General features: G+C 41.0%; 1 protein-coding gene across 4 annotated transcripts in view; it reads right to left on the bottom strand.

The window, feature by feature from the left end:
• LOC136864415 (uncharacterized) overlaps positions 1 to 22363 on the bottom strand; it is a 312192-nt gene that overhangs the window by 274325 nt on the left and 15504 nt on the right. For 2 of the 4 annotated variants that reach the window (XM_067141383.2, XM_067141384.2), the window contains exon 2: positions 22193 to 22301. The exons of 1 other annotated variant lie outside the window; for it this stretch is intronic. The gene's annotated coding sequence lies outside the window, so the exon portion shown is untranslated. Of the gene's footprint in view, positions 1 to 13380; positions 13429 to 22192; positions 22302 to 22363 lie in introns of those variants that run through there. One more of the 4 variants, XM_068226274.1, reaches the window with a different exon arrangement.

The following is a 22363-nucleotide window of genomic DNA, read 5'->3' on the forward strand; positions in this document are numbered from 1 at the left end:
CAAAGTAGACTTTATATTTTGAATAAATCTCAGAATTTGTCCATATTATTTTTAATAAATCCCCAAAGGTTTATCTTGGGATCATCATGATGAATTTCTTCTTTACTGTTTGTTTAATGTTGCCCAAAAAACACAGAGGTTTCCAGCAATGGTTGGATGAGAAAAGGTTATAAATGGGAAGGTGTCAGCTTTGGTCTTAATGAATGTAAAACCCCAGCACTTGCCCGGCATGAAAATGGGGAACCAAGGAAAACCAACCCTGGGCTGCTGATAGTGGTGAGGTCGGAGCTAACATCTCCCAAGTGCAAATTTACAGCCACACAAATTGTACCACATGGCCAACCAAGTTTCTTAGTAAAAATGGAATATGCTAAGATTCTTCTTACTATCAGAGGGTAGAGAAGTGTCCACCTACTCAATACCATTAACTTGTATAGTGTCTTATATAATTGGGTTTAGTTTCGACACCATATACACTGGGTCATCTTCAGCCACGATCCAATTAGAAAAATATATGCTCACAACAACACATAATAAATTAAACTATCTAGTATGTCTCAAATTACAATCCAAATATAAAAACTTTGATGAAGTCTGAACAACACATCCAAAATTGAAATCAAATGACACTTGAAAACTGCTGCTGTTGGTGCCAAACTATGCCGTTGCTCCTACAGCAACCAGACGTTCCTGAGTTGATCTGGGAATTGGCATTCCCCATCTGTATAGACGAGCCACTTGGTTTATAAATTATGTTTCGTACAATAGTAATATGGGTAATGGTTTGTTGAAGGGGAATTTTCATAACTTGAGTGGGTATTCCTTTTCACCAGATGTTGTGATCTACTGTTTAATTTTGTATTGAAGTGAATGTCTGAAAAGAAAATACTTGAAATAAATTACTGAATGTTCCCCTTCAACAAACCATTACCCATATTACTATTGTACAAAACGTAATTTATAAACCAAGTGACTCGTCAATGCAGATGGGGAATGCCAACTCCCAGATCAACTCAGGAACGTTTGCTTGCTGTAGGAGCGACAACATAGTTCGGCACCAACAGCAGCAGTTTTCAAGTGTCATTTGATTTCAATTTTGGATGTGTTGTTCAGACTTCATCAATGTTTTAAAATTTGGATTGTAAATTGAGACATACCAAATTGTTTAATTTATTATGTGTTGTTGTGAACATATATTTTTCCAACTGAATCGTGGCTGAAGATGACACAGTGTATATGGAGTCGAAACTAGTCCCAATTATATAAGACACTATACAAGTTAAAGGTATCGAATAGGTGGATCCTTCTCTACCCTTGATAGTGATCAAATTGTCAATACGGACCATAATGGAATTCATAACCTTTTCTCAATAATTTATTTCATGTATTTTCTTTTCAGACATTCACTTCAAAACAAAATTAAACAATAGATCACTACATCTGACAAAAAGGAATACCTATTCAAGTTATGAATGTTCCCCGTCGACAAAAGATTACCCATATTACTATTGTACAAAACATAATTTATAAACCAAGTGACTCATCTATGCAGATGGGGAATGCCAACTCCCAGATCAACTCAGGAATGTTTGGTTGCTGTAGAAGCGACGACACAGTTCGGCACCAACAGCAGCAGTTTTGAAGTGTCATTTGATTTCAATTGGACTTTATCAATATTTTAAAATATGGATTGTAAACTGAGACACACCAGATTGTTTAATTTATTATGTGTTGTATGTGAGCATATATTTTTCCAATTGAATCGTGGCTGAAGATGACCCAGTGCATATGGGGTCAAAACTAGTCCCAATTATATAAGACACTATACAAGTTAAAGGTATCGAATAGGTGGACCCTTCTCTACCCTATGATAGTGATCAAACTGTCAATACGGACCATAATGAAATTCGTAACCTAAGATTCTTCTTAGTTGAGAGATAAAATTATATTGATTTACAAGTTAACTTATTAGACAAATGCACATTGCTGTGCAACTTACAAGTAGGTACTTTGCATAATACATCTGGGAAAATGCACAAAACTCTCATCCTTACCCTACATGGAACGTCTCTTTATCTTTTGCAGAATTGACTACTCAAATGTCTTCTCCACTGTGCTGATTTCTGATGTAAGTTTTGGTGCTTGCTGTTCTAATGGTTTTAAACTGTTTTGTGTAATTTGCCTACAACCAAAGTGAAATGATGAAACTTAAAATACTATAGGTGAAGGACAATGTGTGAAGTAACCTCATGACTGACCACTTCTGTGCTGAATCCCTTTCATATTAAATGTGTGAGCCTAGCAGTTGATTCCTCTGTCTCAGTTCTCAAGGTAAAATTTTATATTTAAATTAGTTTACAAAACTAGAGACCAGTGATTATGAAGAAAAATGACATACTGGATGATTAAGCCAACCCTGTGGTCTAGGGGCACAGTACATACCCCTTACCTGTAGGCCCAGGGTTTGATTCCTGGACGTCAGAGATTTTTACCTGGGTCTGAGGGCTGGTTTGATGTCCAATCAGCCTACATGATTACAACTGAGAAGCTATATCTGATGGTGAAATAGCGATTACTGTCTAGCAAAACAAGAATAACGGCCAAGAGGATACGCTGCGCTGACCACACAGCACCCCCCTCTGTGCAAGCCCTCGAGCTGTGCACAGTTTAAAAATTGAATGTATACACACTTTCCTGTAACGTTAAAGAACTGTGACAGCAGCAGATAATTTGTGACCTTAAAATGAAAAGGTTCTGATTTTTTCTTTGGCAAAAAAATGTTTTAGCATGGTCTATTAAAAGTGAAATGAGATCTACATACTGAATCCTATAAATTTCTTAAATGACTGCAGCTTAGTTTCTGATATATAGACAGGATAAAAAGGTACTGCCTTAAAAGTATGTATTCAATTTAGGGGGAAAAAGTTCTATGTGCTTCTTTTCCTCTTTATTACCATTATTATTATTATTATTATTATTATTATTATTATTATTATTAGGTTCAGCAGCTTTATTGCATAGTGAGAACACCCTCGTGAAATATTTGTGGTAGACATAGTCAAATTTGCCACCCACTTACAATATTACTGTGCTCACACTCAAATGTTTGAAGATGCCATCAAAATTGGCAACCATGTTACAATATGTCCATGCTCACACTGTTACCAGGTGGCAAACATTCATTCAAGATGAGACTGGGAGTTAACACTTATAATGTTGGACAAAAGCAATACCGAAGCTCTACTGGTGAAATGTTTATGGTAGATGTAGTCAAATTTTCCACTGTTACAACATTCCTGCACACACGCTGTGAACTGTTTATTGATGTAGTCAAAGTCGGCAACCCTGTTACCATACTCCCAAGCTCACACTATTACCAGTAAGCAAATGTTCATTCAATACCTAGGTTTCACAATCCAAATGACAGGAAAGAGTTTCAGACTACATATAAGATCTAGAGCAGTGGCGACCACTACAGCTATGAATGAAATCAGAAACATCACGCAACTATCGATCAATACAGCTATGCACCTGTTTAGGCTGAAGATACTACCTGTTTTGACATATGGCCTAGAATTAGTGGGAGAATACCTCACATACAAACAGCTGGAAGAATTGAAGCGAGTAAAGGCCAGATACCTGAAGAGAAATTCTAGGAGTCCCGCAGAATGCAACATCGAGGCTAGTGTATGAGCTTACCAGGGAGACCTTCTTAATAGAGGATCTGAGATACAAGCTCATACTTCCAGCTAATACCAGCTTTTAACAGCTTATACAAGATCTGAATGAGAAGAAAAACAACATACCAAAGGACTTCTATGCAACATCTGCTATGCAAGACAGAACCTGGATGGAAGCTAATCATGCTATGCGACACGTGATAACGAGACTGGCGATCCATGGTTTTCACCACAAGGTGTGTCGCAACAAATTATATCACGAACCAAACGACGCCTGTGTGTGTGAGTTATGCTTGGAACTCTGTGATAGATACCATATTGTAATGGTCATAGCGTCCGCCATGTCAACTGGCAGTAGGCACGGCCCGGCACCGTGTAGACCCACCCCTTACACTTCAACTGCGCCAATCACTAGCATCGCTTAAGTGCTAGGCCAGCCCCACTTGCTTCCGCTCGCAGTCCCGTAGCAAAGGAGTATGGAAATGACTCCACGATTAATCTGGAGTGTTTCATCTCGCGATGTTCCTGGATCCATCCAGCATCCGGACGATTCTAGAAGAGCCTGCGCAGATATATAAGAGAGGAACAACCTGCCTGGAGTTGGGGAGAGTTTGACTGAGTTAGAAGTTGGTGTGGTTCAGTCATGAGCGACTGCCAGTGTAGTGAAGTATGTGAACTGCCGTGATTATCGGACTAGTGTGCTACAGTGCGGACTGTTGGCGAAGGAGAGAACATGTAGCCGTGTGACCTTGTGTGTGAGTGTAAAACTGTGTAGTGTGAGAACAAGTGACAGATGAAGGGAGAGAGAGTGCGCGAACTGTGTAAGTGTGTGTTATGAGCAAAAGCTGTGTGTAGTCTTGTGTAGTTTAGTGCCTAGCTAATAAATCTTAGTATTGAAGCTACTAAGTCTAGTGTTAATTGATCATACTACCCCGCCAACTCGTTACAACTTGTGTCAGAAGCGGGATCGACTGGTAGCAGTACTTTCGTAACTAGGAATTTCTAGTGAATCGTAAAATGGATAGCGAACAGTTTCAGGCTCTCCTCAGTAAGTTCACCGAACTCTCATCCCAACAGGACAAAATCAAGAGCGAACTGAAACTGGAATTAAGTGAACTTAAGGGTGGACAAGGTAAATTAGAACACGAAATGCGCTCTCTCAAAAGAAAATTAAAGAGTGACATTATGCAGGATGTACAGGAACTGACTGAAAAACAGATCAAAGAAATACCGTAGGTTGTAAAGTCAGAGGTTCGAGACCTGAAGGAAGAAGTAAGTGCCCTGCATACGAGAGTGATAGCCATGGAGACTCGTGCTAGGGCCACCCGCAGTGACAGCGGCTCCAGCGCCGAGAAAGTAAAACCCTGTGCTTCAACGGGACAACATCTTGGCGGACCTTCCGGGCTGAATTCGAGACCGTGTGTGTGTGTGCACAACGGTTGGACATTGGAGGAAAAGGTTGTGTACCTAATCGCTGCACTGCAAGGACCAGCAGTGGAAGTACTACACAGCCTTCAGCCGGGAGCCACTTACGACGAGATCGTTAGAGCGCTCGACAGCCGGTACGGTGACCACCAGCTGGCAGCCGACTACCGAGTCCAGCTAAGGAAGAGGACCCAGCGCGCTAATGAGACGCTGCAAGAATTCACACAAGATGTGGAGCAGCTAGTCCACATGGCTCTGGATGGGCTGCCTCTGGACCACATTCAGCGGGAGGCAGCCTATACATTCATTGATGGGCTCCGCAACGCTGAGATCCGTCAAAAGCTGATGCTCAGCGGGGAGCATGACCTCAGAGAGGCACTGACGTTAGCACTGAGGGTGGAGCCAGTGAAGGGAACATTGGCACCGTCACCAAGAATACAAGCCGTAAGAAGCGAGGACGCGCCGGAGACCCGCGCCGTTATGGGAGAACGATGTACGCCGCCGCTGAGACACCTACGCACCAAGGAGATCACCTGTTGGAACTGTGGCGAGCGTGGCCACCTGTGGAGGATCTGCCATATGGAGGCGGACCCTGATCAGGGAAACGAGTAAGGGCCGACAAGGAGAGGGGCTCATCGGCACCGTCAGTACCGTCTCCTCGCTTCACACTAAATGTGGTCACCGAGCGGAGCGACGACAGCTTGATTGCTGGCGGGTGGCTCGGAGACAGGCCGTGCCGAGTCACAATAGACACGGGGGCGGCATTGACCATCGCCAGGCCGAACATCACTGAGAGACAGCCAGAGAGGGAACCCCACCGCCCTTATCTGCTGCGAACGGCCTCAGGAGACACCATCCCTGTCTTGAAGGAGGCGCTACTTCAACTGACGCTGGGACAACGACACCTACGAGTCTGGGCCTTCGTCGCCGCCATCACGGATGAGGTCATCCTGGGCCTAGACGCGCTACGGAAATACGAGGCGACTGTCGACGTGGGACGACGTGTATTGTGGCTCAGCAAACAAGAGATAATGCTGCAACGCCCAGGGACGCAACCTCGAGTAGCGCGGTTAATGTTGGCCAGCAACGAAGTGATACCAGCCAACAGTGAGGTGATGGTTACGGCACGCTTAGAGGAACCCATACAAGGGGACAGCGTGCTCATGGAATCCGGTTCACCGACCGCTCCAATGCGACAGCCACCTCGTAGAGTACCCCTGGTGAAGAAGGTGGAAATCGACGAGATGCTAGATGACATGAAGCAGCGGGGAGTCATCGAGGAGTCGAACAGCCCGTGGTCATCGCCAGTCGTCCTGGTGAAGAAAAAAGAACGGTGAACTCCGTTTCTGCGTCGATTACCGGAAGTTGAACGACGTCACAAAGAAGGACTGTTTCCCATTACCTCGGATAGATGACACCCTGGACACGTTATCTGGAGCCCAGTGGTTTTCGACTCTGGACTTGAAATCTGGATACTAGCAAGTAGCGCTCCATCCGGAAGACAAGGAGAAGACGGCGTTCTCAACCGGCCAAGGTCTCTACCTGTTCACCGTGATGCCCTTCGGCCTCTGCAAAGCGCCGGCGACTTTCGAGCGACTGATGGAGGCCGTGCTGAGGGGGCTAACTCACGACGCTTGCCTCGTGTACCTGGATGACATAATTATTGTGGGACGCACGTTCAAAGAGCACGTGGAGAACCTGCGGAAAGTGTTTGAGAGGCTACGTGGGGCTCACCTAAAGTTAAATCCTGAAAAATGCCAGCTGTTCCAGAAGGAGATCCGCTACATGGGCCACATCGTGTCATCGGAGGGAGTAGCCACGGATCCAGAGAAGTTAGAAGCCGTCAGGGACTGGCCAGTGCTGAAGGACAAGCGAGAACTAAGGAGTTTTCTCGGCCTTTGCACGTATTACCGCAGATTTATAGCTGGCTATGCAGACATCTCAAAGCCTCTTACACGGCTCACCGAGGAGAGGAGGTCTTTCCAATGGTCAAGCGAGGCGGAGGCTGCCTTCCGGAAGCTGAAGGAGTCGCTGTGTACTGCACCCATCCTCGGATATCCCAAGCGTGGGGAGAAGTTCATTGTCGATACCGACGCCAGCGACGTGGGAATTGGTGGGGTACTGTCACAAGCGCAAGAAGGCCAGGAGAATGTGATCGCCTATTTCAGCAAGACGTTGTCAAAAGCTGAGAGCAATTACTGCGTGACGCGTCGGGAATTGCTGGCCATCATGAAGACCTTGGAGCACTTCCACAAATATCTGTATGGGCAGCCCTTCCGCCTGCGCACCGACCACTCCACATTGACCTGGCTCCTAAGCTTCAGAAACCTGGAAGGTCAGACAGCTCGCTGAGTGCAACGGCTTCAGGAGTACGACTTCACCACCGAGCACCGACAAGGAAAGATGCACTGCAACGCCGATGCTCTATCGAGAAGACCGTGCCCTGCGAACTGTACACACTTGCCAGAAAGTGGAGAGACAGGCAGGCATCGTGGACGTCCGGGCCGTGAGGGCCACCGCCGCTGAATGATGGGATCGAGACGCCCTCAGGAGGGAGCAGGTGAAGGACGATGACATCGGGCTGATCTTACAAGAAGTAGAGTTGTGTCAGAGGCTGGAATGGAAAGACATCGCCGAACGCAGTCCAACCTATAAGGCGTACTGGACCCAGTGGTCGTCTCTTATGGTTAGTGACGGGGTACTTACCCACACATGGGAATCAACCGACGGAAAGAAGCACATTGCAAAGCTGATAATCCCCAGGAACATGAGAAAAGAGGTGCTGACCGAGTTGCATGCGGACGCTACTGCCAGCCACTTGGGAGTGAATAAGACACTAGATCGTGCGTGACAGCATTACTACTGGGTGCACTTGAGGAACGATGTTGAGAGGATGTGCCAGCTGTGTGACCCCTGCACGGCGAGCCGGGGTCCACATCCCAGGAGTATGGGCCAAATGATGCAGTACAACGTTGGAGCACCATTCGAGAGGATCTCCATTGATGTCGTTAGACCATTCCCCGAATCTGACGCCGGGAACCGTTACCTACTCCTGGCTATGGACTACTTCACAAAGTGGTCGGAAGTCTACGCCATCCCAAACCAAGAGACATCGACAGTGGCCGACGTCTTTGTCAAGAACTTCTTCCGTCGATTTGGTGTCCCGAGGGAACTTCATAGCGACCAAGGCAGAAACTGTGAGTCCAGGTTGATGCAAGAGGTTCTGCAATGCTTAGAAGTGCGGAAGACACGCATGACGCCTCTCCACCCTCAGTCAGATGGTATGGTGGATCGTTTTGTGAAAACCGTCGAAGAGCACCTCAGGAAGGTGGTTTCAGCGCACCAGAAGGACTGGGATGAGAGGGTCCCCTTCTTCTTGATGGCCTATCGAGAGTCCACCCATGAGACGACGGGCACGACACCTGCCAACATGGCCTTCGGAAGGGAGCTCCGCCTGCCATGCGATCTAATGTTCGGCTCTGCACCAGACCAGCAGCAACCAGCGACAGACTATGCATGGGAGTTGGTGGATCGGCTCAACGACATCCACGATTATAAGTATAGATAAGAAATGTGTTTTTCCACCATTCAATACACAATTTATTTTATTTTAATAGATTAAACTAGTACCGGTTTCGGCTCTTTAACGGCCATCATCAGCTAGTACATGATTTGTTTTAGCCATTAGACAATTCACAAGTTGTTATTGTATTAGGCATCCGGATGTCTAATGGGGGATGGAAATGTATACAATAGCATATAATTAAAATATCAGTAGTCAGGGTAAAAAGTTACAAATTAGAACATGAGTATGTAAAACATATTAAAACACACAGGCCACAATATATAAAATTTAAAAAGTTTCAACACATTAAAATGGTACAACAAGCCTTCAAACACATCGGCACAAGATTTCCACAACAACTATAACTACAACAACAAACGTAGACGAGAGAGGTGTTGCCACCAACTACTTCTAAATACAAGCTTGAGACCTGCTGTTTGCTATATTTGCTATATTGAAACTTGCCATAATATATCACAAGTTGGGATATATAACACAACAAAATTTCTTCATGACAAAGGCCCATATCAATAAGACGTACACCAGTTTCAGAATGTTCTCGAAGATTACCTTACACAGCTAAAATCAACATAACTTAGAAGCAAAGGAACTGCACAGAGGACAGAAGAATGGAATCTATATAGCATGAATTGAAAATTTTAACAAGTGTCTACCTATACGTACCATTTTAATGTGTTGAAACTTTTTAAATGTTATATATTGTGGCCTGTGTGTTTTAATATGTTTTACATACTCATGTTCTAATTTGTAACTTTTTACCCTGACTACTGATATTTTAATTATATGCTATTGTATACATTTCCATCCCCCATTAGACATCCGGATGCCTAATACAATAACAACTTGTGAATTGTCTAATGGCTAAAACAAATCATGTACTAGCTGATGATGGCCGTTAAAGAGCCAAAACCAGTACTAGTTTAATCTATTAAAATAAAATAAATTGTGTATTGAATGGTGGGAAAACACATTTCTTATCTATACTTTGAATCTGTCAATACGGAAAATGAAATTTATAAATAATAATACGGAAGCCAACCAGGCAAAACCAGAACACAACAAGTCTTCAAACACATCGGCACAAGACTTCCACAACAACTATAACTACAACAACAAACGTAGACGAGAGAGGTGTTGCCACCAACTACTTCTAAATACAAGCTCGAGACCTGCTGTTTGCTATATTTGCTATATTGAAACTTGCCATAATATATCACAAGTTGGGATATATAACACAACAAAATTTCTTCATGACAAAGGCCCATATCAATAAGACGTACACCAGTTTCAGAATGTTCTCGAAGATTACCTTACGCAGCTAAAATCAACATAACTTAGAAGCAAAGGAACTGCACAGAGGACAGAAGAATGGAATCTATATAGCATGAATTGAAAATTTTAACAAGTGTCTACCTATACGTACCATTTTAATGTGTTGAAACTTTTTAAATGTTATATATTGTGGCCTGTGTGTTTTAATATGTTTTACATACTCATGTTCTAATTTGTAACTTTTTACCCTGACTACTGATATTTTAATTATATGCTATTGTATACATTTCCATCCCCCATTAGACATCCGGATGCCTAATACAATAACAACTTGTGAATTGTCTAATGGCTAAAACAAATCATGTACTAGCTGATGATGGCTGTTAAAGAGTCGAAACCGGTACTAGTTTAATCTATTAAAATAAAATAAATTGTGTATTGAATGGTGGAAAAACACATTTCTTATCTATACTTTGAATCTGTCAATACGGAAAATGAAATTTATAAATAATAAAATCCGCGATTATACCCGACATCATCTAAGGGTAGCCAGCGACAGGATGAAAGCCCGCTACGACATGCTCGTGAACTCTGCAGGTTTCCAAGAAGGTGACAGAGTGTGGCTGTACCGTCCAGTGCGGACGAAAGGGAAGTCACTGAAACTGCAGCCATAATGGGAAGGCCCATATACAATCGTCACCAGGATCAACGACGTCTACTGGATCTGGCGGTCTCCCCGAGGGAAGATGATGGTTGTTCACCTGGATCGCTTGGCACCGTATCGTGGAGCAGCTCGGGACGAGCAGTCTTGAGGAGGGGGCAGTGTAATGGTCATAGCGTCTGCCATGTCAACTGCCACAAATAGACTCACTGTGTTATTCAGCAATCTTGCTGCTAACCGGCAAGCAAAACTGAACATTCACCGGGTGAGTTGGCCGTGCGTGTAGAGGCGCGTGGCTGTGAGCTTGCATCCAGGAGATAGTGGGTTCAAATCCCACTGTTGGCAGCACTGAAGATGGTTTTCCACTTTCACACCAGGCATATGCTGGGGCTGTACCTTAATTAAGGCCACGGCCGCCTCCTTCCAATTCCTAGGCCTTTCCTATCCCATTGTCGCCATAAGACCTATCTTTGTTAGTACGACATAAAGCCCCTAGAAAAAAAAATTGAACATTCCTGAAGCGAACAACTTGCTCCCCGAACGTGCAACTAATCCATGTGAAGTTCAGGAATTTAAGGCCTTTCTCCATTATCATGCAACTGTGGCGACGGATTTTCCCCGAGTTGGAAATCAAGTTTGTTTCACCAGGGATGACAAGTAACATTTTCAGGGCTAGGAAAAATATGATCATACTAAATGGCAATAGCGAAAATTCGTGACGCGAAAAGCGAGGTATTTTTATATAGACTAAAAAAGATTAGAATCGGGACTTTGAATTTGCTATGTGCTAAGCGGGGAAAGGGTTAATCAGGAACGCACTAACGAGGTTTCACTGTAGTAAGGTTGTAAAAAAAACATGAAAAACACAAACTTGAAGAAAAATACTTAACCCTTCAGGGCGGTGGATTTAAATGCCCGGTCGTCTCTGTGCTGTGGGAGGAGTTCTGAGAGTGGTATTTATACTTTCCCAGATTCGTGCAAGGCTTTATTGAAAGCAACACAACTTTGGTACTATTTTACAGATTTCAATAAAACTTTCACAGGCATGTTTAGAAAACTCCATTCTTTTGGAAAATATAATGTTATCTTATCTTAATAGTTGAGTTTTGGTGTGGAACGTCTTGAAGCATCTCTTAACATGGAGACCCGCTTCGCAGTCTCGACACCGAAACACTGTCTCTATCCAAATCTTCTGTTTGTAGCACAGGACATAATCGGATAAATTTTGAAAAGTTTGGAGGGCCCCTGATATGTCTCAAATGCCTCGTTGTTGAAATGCATAAAATTAATAATTCATTCTGATACATCCATTGAAATAACTGACCCAAAAATTGGCATAGACAGAATAGGGCTTTTGGAAAAATTGCTTCATAGCGTAGGCTTTTGTATTATAGCCATTAGCGTACAAAATGCAATCACAATGTATATCTCGTCCTTTGTGACCGGTTTCCAATCCCGCATTCTGGAACAAAGTGGTAATAAGCCCCTAGAGCGGATTCTGTGCTCAGCATATAAATATGTTTCACGAACTATTACTTCCACTAACTTGTCCGTAAAGAACGTCTCAAAAACGGTCACGCCATCACATTCCCCAGCTGCTTCATTCTGAGGTCCCGGGTTCCCTATAAACTGTTCTATTTGACCCAAGTAATTACACGTTTTTCCCACCGAAATGTATTAACCGTGACATGCAGATTGCCATTCTGCACACTATCAATCAATCGTATCTGATTCCCAAACGAGGACTTAGCGTACTATTATTTATAAGTTTCATATTCTGTATTGATTGGATTCAATGTAATAGACAAGAAAAATGTTCCACCGATCCAAGAGAGGCCGAAACCGGTACTAGTGCAATAATTCATTCACAATAAATAGTATTGATCGGTGGGACTTAGCGTACAGCGATGTCAACCACGTCACTCAAAGATCCATCTGAATCTAACAAACTTCCGTCAGAACCACTCAACTGTTCTAAAACATCCTCTATTTCCAACCTCGATAACCCGCACATGTTTATAAAAACCATCTCCACTCAAGACTGACGGAATGCAAGACAGCATGTGATAAGGAAAAAGGACGGGGAAAAAACAGTCTCAAGAGAGCCCTGAATAGATAAAATTTATGATTCTGTTGACAGGTTCTTCCCCGAGAGGAAATGAAGGTATAATGCAAGAAATGTGCACAGTAGTTGCCACATAGCAGACAAAAACAGTGCTTACCCTGGTGGCAGAGATAAACATTCCTTGAAATATCACTTGAATTTCAATGACAAAACACTATCGAAATAGGGATCAAGATATATCGTATCGTTCGGAAGTTCTAACCTTCCGTTTCCAGAACAAATAAGTCAAAACACAAGCAGCTTCGATCGTAACCGCTAGATCAAAGTACAGTACACGCGTGTACCGTGCGAGCAATGCTCATCACTCCACCGTGCGATGCTAACTGCATGACGAGCAGTGCTCGGCACTCCACGCTGACAGGTTAAATATACATTCCTCTTTTATTTTACACTGCGCACTCTACTTTTCCTGACTATAATTTGCTTTGCAGTACACTACAACAGTCTTCTCCAAGTTTTCTGGTATAAATCTGTGGCATTTGTCTGTTAAAACTAGCTTCAATGCGAAGAATGATGTGCCTATATCTACGGATGTAACAGGATAGTACTTGAATTCAGGAGCAAGTGTAGGTGTGTAACATTCTGGTAGATCTGCATTATCAATACCAGCGAAATATTTGTTTATAGCTACCATGATGACGTAGCACGGATTTCGTTTAAGGATATGTCCAAGGTTTCCTGGGATACCTTCCAGTTCACGGTTCACGTTCTCCATAATGTCCACCAAATAACCAAGACACAATCCATGTGTTTCTACCTTCTTTATTGATTCTGGTATGATATGAAATTGTGTCCTAGTAAGTGCCAGCCCTCTGAACCATTTCATTGCTGAAAGAGTTCACGGCATTAATTACTTTACATTTTCTTGAAGACTCGTGTTATAATATGCACAATAAAAGACAAAGACATGCACAATAAATCCTAAATTTGAAATGTATGCACTAACCTCTAATATATACATATGTGTGCACTATTAAATTTAATAATTCATCCAATATCACCTTCAAATGCACTTCCTTGTCAGTTTAGGAGGTCTACTTACCATCAAACAAAATATGCATTTGCATACAAATCCAATGTCTAATTATCAAGCCACAATACGAAAGGCTTAAATATGACCCGCACATGAATTTAAGGAGCAATATTTCTGTAAAAATAAGTACGGGTTGTATTCAGGATTATATGGTATTTTGCTAACAACAGAGTGAGCAAATTCTGAGATTTCTTTCAAAACAGGGCTTAACTTACTGGGAAAAATAATTGACTTAGTTTTGCAAAACATGTTTTATGAGAAATCTCAGAAGTGTTGCACACCATACGACAGCCTAGATAATTAGGCCTATACAAAACCTTGTTGATGTCTTTTCTTAAAATTTGCTTTACGTCGCACTGATACAGGTAGGTATTAAGGCAACAATGGGATAGGACAGGGTTAGGAGTGGGAAGGAAGCGACTGTGGCCTTAATAAAGGTACAGCCCTAGCATTTGCCTGGTATGAAAATGGGGAAAACATAGAAAACCATCTTCAGGGCAGTTGCTGATGTCTTTAGCTCGAGTAACTTAGGTAAACACTAAATACAATTTTAAAATATGGTCGTTAAGTTCCTTTTTGGAGCCAACTTCACAATCAGTTGATATATTAACCTAAGTTTTGAGGATTTTCATTTCCCACCTGAAAGCAATCAGTACCAAATTTAATCTTGTTGCTTGTTGTTTTAAGGGGCCTAACATTGAAGGTCATCGGCACTCAAATTAATCAAAATCATAGTTGGTAGGATATAATTTCCTTAAAACTGTGTTGATATGGAATTACCCAGACGCAAAGATGACTAGATGTATGCTGAGGGATAGTGCTTTACGTATACTGTAGTTTCCAAAAAGACAAACAACTTAACACAGAACTACATACCCCATGAAAACATTTGTTACAAGGCTAGAAGTGGTAGACCACCCCAGAAAAAAGAGGAAAGCGAGACTAAATTGGCAGAAAAAGAGACTAAAAAGAGACAAAGTTGCCATATGATCAATATGGTCAAATGTTTCATGATAACATGCTTTTGCATCAAAAATTTGATAAATAATATTTTTTAGTAATCCCCAATCAAATGGGGCCGACTGAGCCAGAAAAATGAATGTATAAGTATACGTATACCCACGTAAATTACCAAATGATAATGAATAGTAGCTATATCATTTTATGTTTTACGCAAACTTTCATTTGTTTCCAGTTTTGGATGTCCATTTACTATTTTACAGTAGAACCACTTTTTAACAAATCTCAGGGAGATTTCATAATTCTTTCTAAAAACAGGTTTTCCTTAAAAGGGGGTTCAAAGAAAATAGGCTATATATCACAAGAAATAGTAATACTTTTTAACTAATGTAATGTCAAGAAATAATAAATTAACATGTTGAGAAATACGAAAAAGTCAAATTAACACAAGAATAACAGAAAATATTTACAAAACAGCAGACTTAACAAATTCCTTAGTGGACCATTGGGAGCACAACCTGTAGCACGGAAAGGAGAAATAGGTACTACTGACTTGCAATTTTAACGAAGGAACAAAGGCTTAACAGGATATTAAAGAGATTTGTGAAAAATAAACCATGAGAACCACGAGAATAAGCATATTAATCTCCACTTTCTTAATAGTCCAGTACAATAGTTTGCTTCCTCTTGGCAGATGTCTCGCGGAAAGAAGTTTTCTCTCAATTTGGTTGAGACTGTTGATGAAGTTGTCATCAACACTGAAGGAGGAGAAGTACCGGCGGACAATATCCCGTCCCTCCACTGCTGCCCAAGAAGTTTGTTCTGCTGGATCCTCTTCTTCTTCCTCTTCAGTACTTTGTCTTTTTGCTTCTCCACAAAGGTCTCCAACAGGCGTCAGGAAGGGCATACGATCATAAAAACTCGCTACGAAAATTCGTCTCATTGAAAGTGTTGAAGTTAGGATATCATCACAAGTAAAAAATTCTTCTAATGTTGTGGCACTCGAGTTCTTTGATACAAGCCCTAATCTTCCCCAATGTCATCAGTAGCATCTTCTTTATTAAAAACCTCTGAAATGGCACCAAATCCTGCATGGCCAAAACAGTTTTGAATAGTGCCCACTGTAACTGGTTGCCATGCTGCTACACACATATGCACGGCTTGAAGTATATTCAATTTCATTTCCCCATTTCTTTTGAGGAAAGAAAGACCGCACATACCCGCGTATTAGACCCCTTCTTCTTCCACTTTTACAGCCAAAAAAAGTAAATGGGGGTCTAATATGCGATAACCTCGAATTTTGTGCAGTGAACATATGACTTCTAGGCCTTAAAGAGCTATAAATTATACATGTAAACATTGTACACTATTCTTTAACAAACTTATGAATGTATTTGAGTTATACTGGCTATTTTCCTTGGAAGGCAGTGTTTCTAAATGCAAAAAGGCAATAAATGGTGAACACTACTTTTACGCCTACATATAAAGTAAATATAGTCAGTTTTAGTTACTCATATCATGTCATTCGTTTCAACTCATTAATTCCTCTGATTAGGTTGACGTCAGGAAGGGCATACGATCATAAAAACTCGCTACGAAAATTTGTCTCACTTCATACTCGACCCCGTAGAGAAAAGGGATAGGCGTATCGTATTATCATATTATGCATATTGTTAGAAAAGAACGTAATGGCCAGTTATTTGTCCCTTGTCAGTTGAGCAATAGGCCTACTGCACGGAAACCCTGAGTAAATCTAATCACTGCTGTCATTTGAATTATATAATCTTGTGTCGCCAACTTCCCTGCTACCGGCATGTCGTCATTCCAAATGACGCCATCTTCACTGCCATCTTGTCAGCCATGCATCGAGAGCATTCGAGGTCCCGTCTCTTTGAAACTTTTAAAAATAGTTTTGTTCCAGACTATAGAATCCAAACAGTAAGAATCTATTCCCAAATGGTTTCTGGAGAGTTTGTGTATGTGTAGCAAAAGCCACCCTTTCCAAATAAAGACGTCATACCGTGGAGGCCACTAGCCAGCGTCTTGGTAGGTGTGCTAGGTACCAACTGATGAGCGAAATGCTGGCAACCAGGAATGAGTTAGCTGGAAAATTTATAATAACCAATAACGGACCATTTATATTGGTATTATAAATTCACTCATTCGGAACAAATATTTCAGATTCTCTATGGGAATCAACATCTATATCATCTGATGGCCAGGCAGGCATCAATTTTCAGTAGTGGGACAGGGTCTCTCATAGTGCATTAGCACTGCCGGTGCCTAGAATTAGCCTACGCAGTGGCCTCCACAGTATGCACTAGCCAGCGTCTTGGTAGGTGTGCTAGGTACCAACTGATGAGCCCAGCCTAGCACACGGGGAGTGAAACGCTGGCAACCAGGAATGAGTTAGCTGGAAAATTTATAATGTCCAATAACGGACCATTTATATTGGTATCACTAACGATGTCGATCTTCTGTTGAAGAATCAGATTCTTATGTTTAGCAGCCATAATAAACGTAGTCCGCTGTAACACGCAGTATAACACTTATCACAGACACAAATGTAACTCGTAGACAACTTCCACTCAGGAACAAAAGCAGTGAATGAGGCTGGATATATTCTGCAGTCTGCACCCTCCAAGTGACTCCTAAGCAGCGATTGGAGTCGCGAGATGGAAATGCCTAGTTGGTGTACCAGTGCTGCGACTATAGGTTAAGGCAACTGACGTCGCTGGAGACATAATCACTGATCTATAGTAAGTGAAGATTCTCCTTTTTTCAGATAACGACTGAACACAGGATATTTCATAATGGGATTATTTACACATTTTTAAATTTATTATTATTATTATTATTATAGTTATTATTTTTGATTGATATTACTATGGATGCTGTAAAAAATGATTGTAGAAATCTTGCAGGCTTGATGTACGATATGAAATGAGTAATTTTTTAATGGATATTTTAAGGTTACCTAGCAACCCACCCTGACAAAAACAGTCCAAACTCCCGAACTGTTCATGCAAATTATGTACTTGAAAGGTTATTGTAATTCTCTTATAGGAGGCTAAACACTTTATTTGGATTTAAAATTTCTATTTATTTGAAAAGTGTTATTTTGTACCGCCGATTATGAACAAAAATCGCTCTTTTTTTTTTTTTTTTTTTGCTAGTTGTTTTACGTCGCACCGACACGGATAGGTCTTATGGCGACGATGGGACAGGAAAAGCCTAGGAGTGGGAAGGAAGCGGCCGTGGCCTTAATTAAGGTACAGCCCCAGCATTTGCCTGGTGTGAAAATGGGAAACCACGGAAAACCATTTTCAGGGCTGCCGACAGTGGGGTTCGAACCTACTATCTCCCGAATACTGGATACTGGCCAAAAATCGCTCTAAAGGGCAAACGGTTGGAGATAAGTATATGCCCTCACAGACTTTTTTGTAGAGCTTGAACAGCTCTATATTTCGTACACTTACACTTGTGGTCTATTGACGACGGATCAGGCAGTATAAGCCATGGAAGGCACAACTTTCTACTTAATCCGTAATGTTTTCTAGAATACATCTTCAGTTTGTTCAATATCCATACCCATTTTCAGTTTCTAATTGCTTTGAATCTTCTGAAATATATCTTTCACCGTAAATCAAATGAAATTTGCAAGAGACATTCCGCCTAAATGTTTTTAATTTCATGAAGTTACTTGTGCCTCGCAGCATTCATGCATATGTCAATAAAGCTTCCAGGCCTTGCAGCTAGTCTCACCGGAAACATCACTTCGCTCCCATACAGCCATCATTCCAGTACTACCTACAGTTCAATGCACTTTACTAACCAACAGTCTAGCATGATAGTGGCTGCTGCTTGCCGGAAACGTGATTTACCGAAGCTGCGCCAATTTGTCACAGTTCCACACATGCTTTAATGCTTTAATTTAGCGTGTTGACTTCGGACTGAGATTACGCAAAAATGGTAGGTTTTTTTTTAATATTTGCTTTTTGTCACACCGACAGATACTTCTTATGGCGACGATGACATAGGAAAGCTCACAGCTGCGTGCCCCTAACCGCATGGCCAACTTGCAAAACGATTAGTTAATTAACAATCAATACAAGTTTAGGAAAAAGTATCTTGTCGCAAATTTTCATTACAACGGGATGTGCGATAGTAATTTATGTGAAATATATTCCTTAGAAGCGGACCTTTCCTGATATCAGGGTTCATATAAGGGGGTTTAAATAACATTGTGCTTAATGAGATTTGGCTGCGCGTTATGAAAATCTTCGTAAAAAAGCGGGGTTTCCTTAAAAGCAGGCACGTTAAAAAGGGGTTCTACTGTAATTTACTATTAAATAAAATTTACATTATTTCTTATTAAATGGAATGTTTATGTTTGAGCAACAAAAGTACAACAAATGTTATTTTTAACTTTTATACAAAGAGCTACATCAAGAAATAAAGTTTGTTACATTACTGAACGAAGGCAGGAAAACAGGGAAATACAATTATCACCATTAATTAAAATCAAATATAAATCCAGAATTCTCATATTTTTTGACTAAACTATTTTTCCTTTTCTCTACATTTTTTCGAAGAGTTTCCACTTTTTTGAGCTTTCTGCTTCTCAGTTTTGCGGGGCTGAGTAGCTCAGACGGTTGAGGCGCTGGCCTCTGACCCCAACTTGGCAGGTTCGATCCTGGCTCAATCCGGTGGTATATGAAGGTGCTCAAATAATTCAGCCTTGTGTCAGTAGATTTACTGGCACGTAAAAGAACAACTGAGGGACAAAATTCCGGCACCTCAGTGTCTCCGAAAACCGTAAAAATAGTTAGTGGGACGTAAAAACAATAACATTATTTTATCATTTCTCAGTTTCACGCATAGTTTTAACGCCCTCCAACATACCTTGTGCAACTTCCTTCAAATTCCCATGCTGTATTGCTCTCTTCAATCATTCACTGGCTTCTTTGAGCAGGCTACTAGATGCTTCAGAAGATGCCTGATGGTCCTGTTTTGTCTGCAGTTTCTTACTTTCTATTTCAGAAATTTTCTTCCTACACTCCTCAGCTTGTTTTACCTTTTCTTTTGTCTCTATAACCAAATGCTCCTCCTCTTTGTCTTCATTGCTCCTCTAGGAACATTATACAATGCTTCTGTGCGCTCCAACCCATAGCAAAAATTTTGAAGTAATGGGAACCAATTCTGGTTTATTGCCTAACACTTCCATTGTATCTTTGATAATCAAAATAGCATTTAATGTTCGTCCACAAGTCGAAATCTTGGACTCGGTTAAGCCCTTCTCGAAATAGAAAAATGCCTTTCAATGTCTGCATTCCCATGTGATAGAGACAATGCAGCCTTGAGAAACTTTGCCAATTCTTGATACTGTTTTTGGCCTGTTACATTAGTTTTCTTTAAACTTTGATCCCAATGACTATTAATTCTTCCTTCAAACGCTGGTCCTGTGTCCGTCTGCAACACCTTCCATTTGTCAAGAAGCATGTCTTCTTTTATATCGATAGGTAGTTCTCTGGCGACGGAAACTACACCTCGACAGCTCTGTTGGTTTTTCAAGAGTGTGGGATTTAAAATATATCAGAGATTTAATCAAACCACGATCTTTACTTGCCTTTTTAATCAAACATTTGCATCTGACAACCATAATGCTCTTTAGCACTATTCATGAAAACCAACAATTCTTTTTCTGGACTTTGTGAAAGTTCATTTTTGATTTCCTGTGAAACAACGTCTTCCTTAAATCAAATAATTCATTTTACATCCAAGTTACCAACAGAAACAGACTTACAAACACATCTCGCCAGGTTTAGTAACAGTTCTTGTAGCTGAGGTTACAGAACATGATTTAAAGGTTAATCTCGGAATTTTTTACTGACGCTTGTAAAAAGTTCTGTAGAAGATGTAGTGAAGTACAACTGTGGTTTGATTGTTGAACAATGTAAAAATTTGGCCATCTTTATGCAAGAAAGTAGACTGTAACAGTGTAATTCTTTGCCAATGGCATAAGTGTAAGAAACCAATGATTTACTCCCTCACACTGTTCAAAAAATCTCTCAGCAGCAGGATGAAATGTAAGCCACCTAGATGGAGAATGTTTCAAGAATGATTTTTAAGGTAACTTGAGATCTTCTTTGAAACATTTTAGAGTCCTCCAGCCTGGCTAGCCACCCATCAAAATAGCAGTAAATGGCAACTGCTAATTTGGATGCATCTTCACCAAAAGTCAGCTAGGCTTTCAGATTGGCTAGCCACCCATCAAAATAGCAGTAAATGGCAACAACTAATTTGGATGCATCTTCACCAAAAGTAAGCTAGGCTTTCAGATATGTATTGTGAACGATGTGAGTGGGACAGGTCCCAATATCAACTAATCCATGAGATCTCATTTCAGTTAAATCTTCACTGAAATGTCTGTGAACGTTCTTATTTACATTCAGTCCATCTGAGCCAAGATTGTTAATAAGTAGGTTTGAATTACTGATGGCAGATTTAATTTTTCCACGAGGAGTTTGTACATCAGCTTTTCCAATGAAGAGTGTCTGCAAATGTCTTGAAAAGTACTTCACCTCTACTCTCTGACCAATATCTCACTGATATTTTCTGTCTTCAACATTTGTTGTTTCATTAAAATAGACTGAATACAAAGTGGTTCCCATATCATCTGAGATCATCTGTTGAAAATATGGTCCCAATGCATCAATTATTAAATAACGCATCTTCTTAGGACTTAAAGAAAAATCAGTTCAAACACTCCTGGGAAACATTGCCACTGCAAGAGGATGCAGAAATGTTGCAACACAGACTTTATAATCCAAATTAGTTCACATACTGGTGCTGAATCCTTCGAACTACAGAGTTTCATAACAGGCATTGAGAAAGCAAGGCTTGACTCAGTATCTTCACTTTTGATTGTATCAGAAGAATCAAAGGGATTTGCTACGACTAAAACAATTCTCTTACAGCCTAGATCAGAGGCATTTTTTATGTTTAGCATAGTGTGTATGTTGAAGAAGAACATAACACCCCTTGTTTTAAAAATAAACTGTACACATATAAAGTTTGCCAAATACTTCAGTTCTACTGTGTCTTGATGCCCATGTTGACAACAAATGTCCATTCCTGCCTTTCTCAAGTAGCCAATAGGTACTAAAGTTGCATTATTGCCACTTTAGTTGACAGATCAGCAGCCAACCATTCCAATATGAATCCTGAAAGGAAAATATTAGAACATGACAGAAAGTACATTACAGAAAATCTCTTGTTTTTAACAGCTTTCCTGAAAAATGTAACTCAAGGTTAGTTTCTTCAGAACATCACGAATAAAACACAGAACAATTGCTGTGTTCATTACAAGGATGTTTTCTTCACAATAAAATTCAGATAGAAGTTAAATATTGACCATGCCTTTAATATAACAAGACAACCCACATACCTCTATCAAATTAGAAGAATAACACCTTACACAATTCTTCTTCTACTCCACTACATAATTTTTCAATCTTCGTCTGCTGAAGGCAAGGGAGCTACAAAAGAGACTTATTCTGAAAAAAAAAGAGAGACAATGAGAGACTAACCCCAAAAAATGAGACAGAGCTAAAAATAA

The sequence above is a fragment of the Anabrus simplex genome, chromosome 2 (assembly GCF_040414725.1).
Source record: "Anabrus simplex isolate iqAnaSimp1 chromosome 2, ASM4041472v1, whole genome shotgun sequence".
In the NCBI taxonomy this organism is placed as follows: Eukaryota; Metazoa; Arthropoda; class Insecta; order Orthoptera; family Tettigoniidae; genus Anabrus; species Anabrus simplex.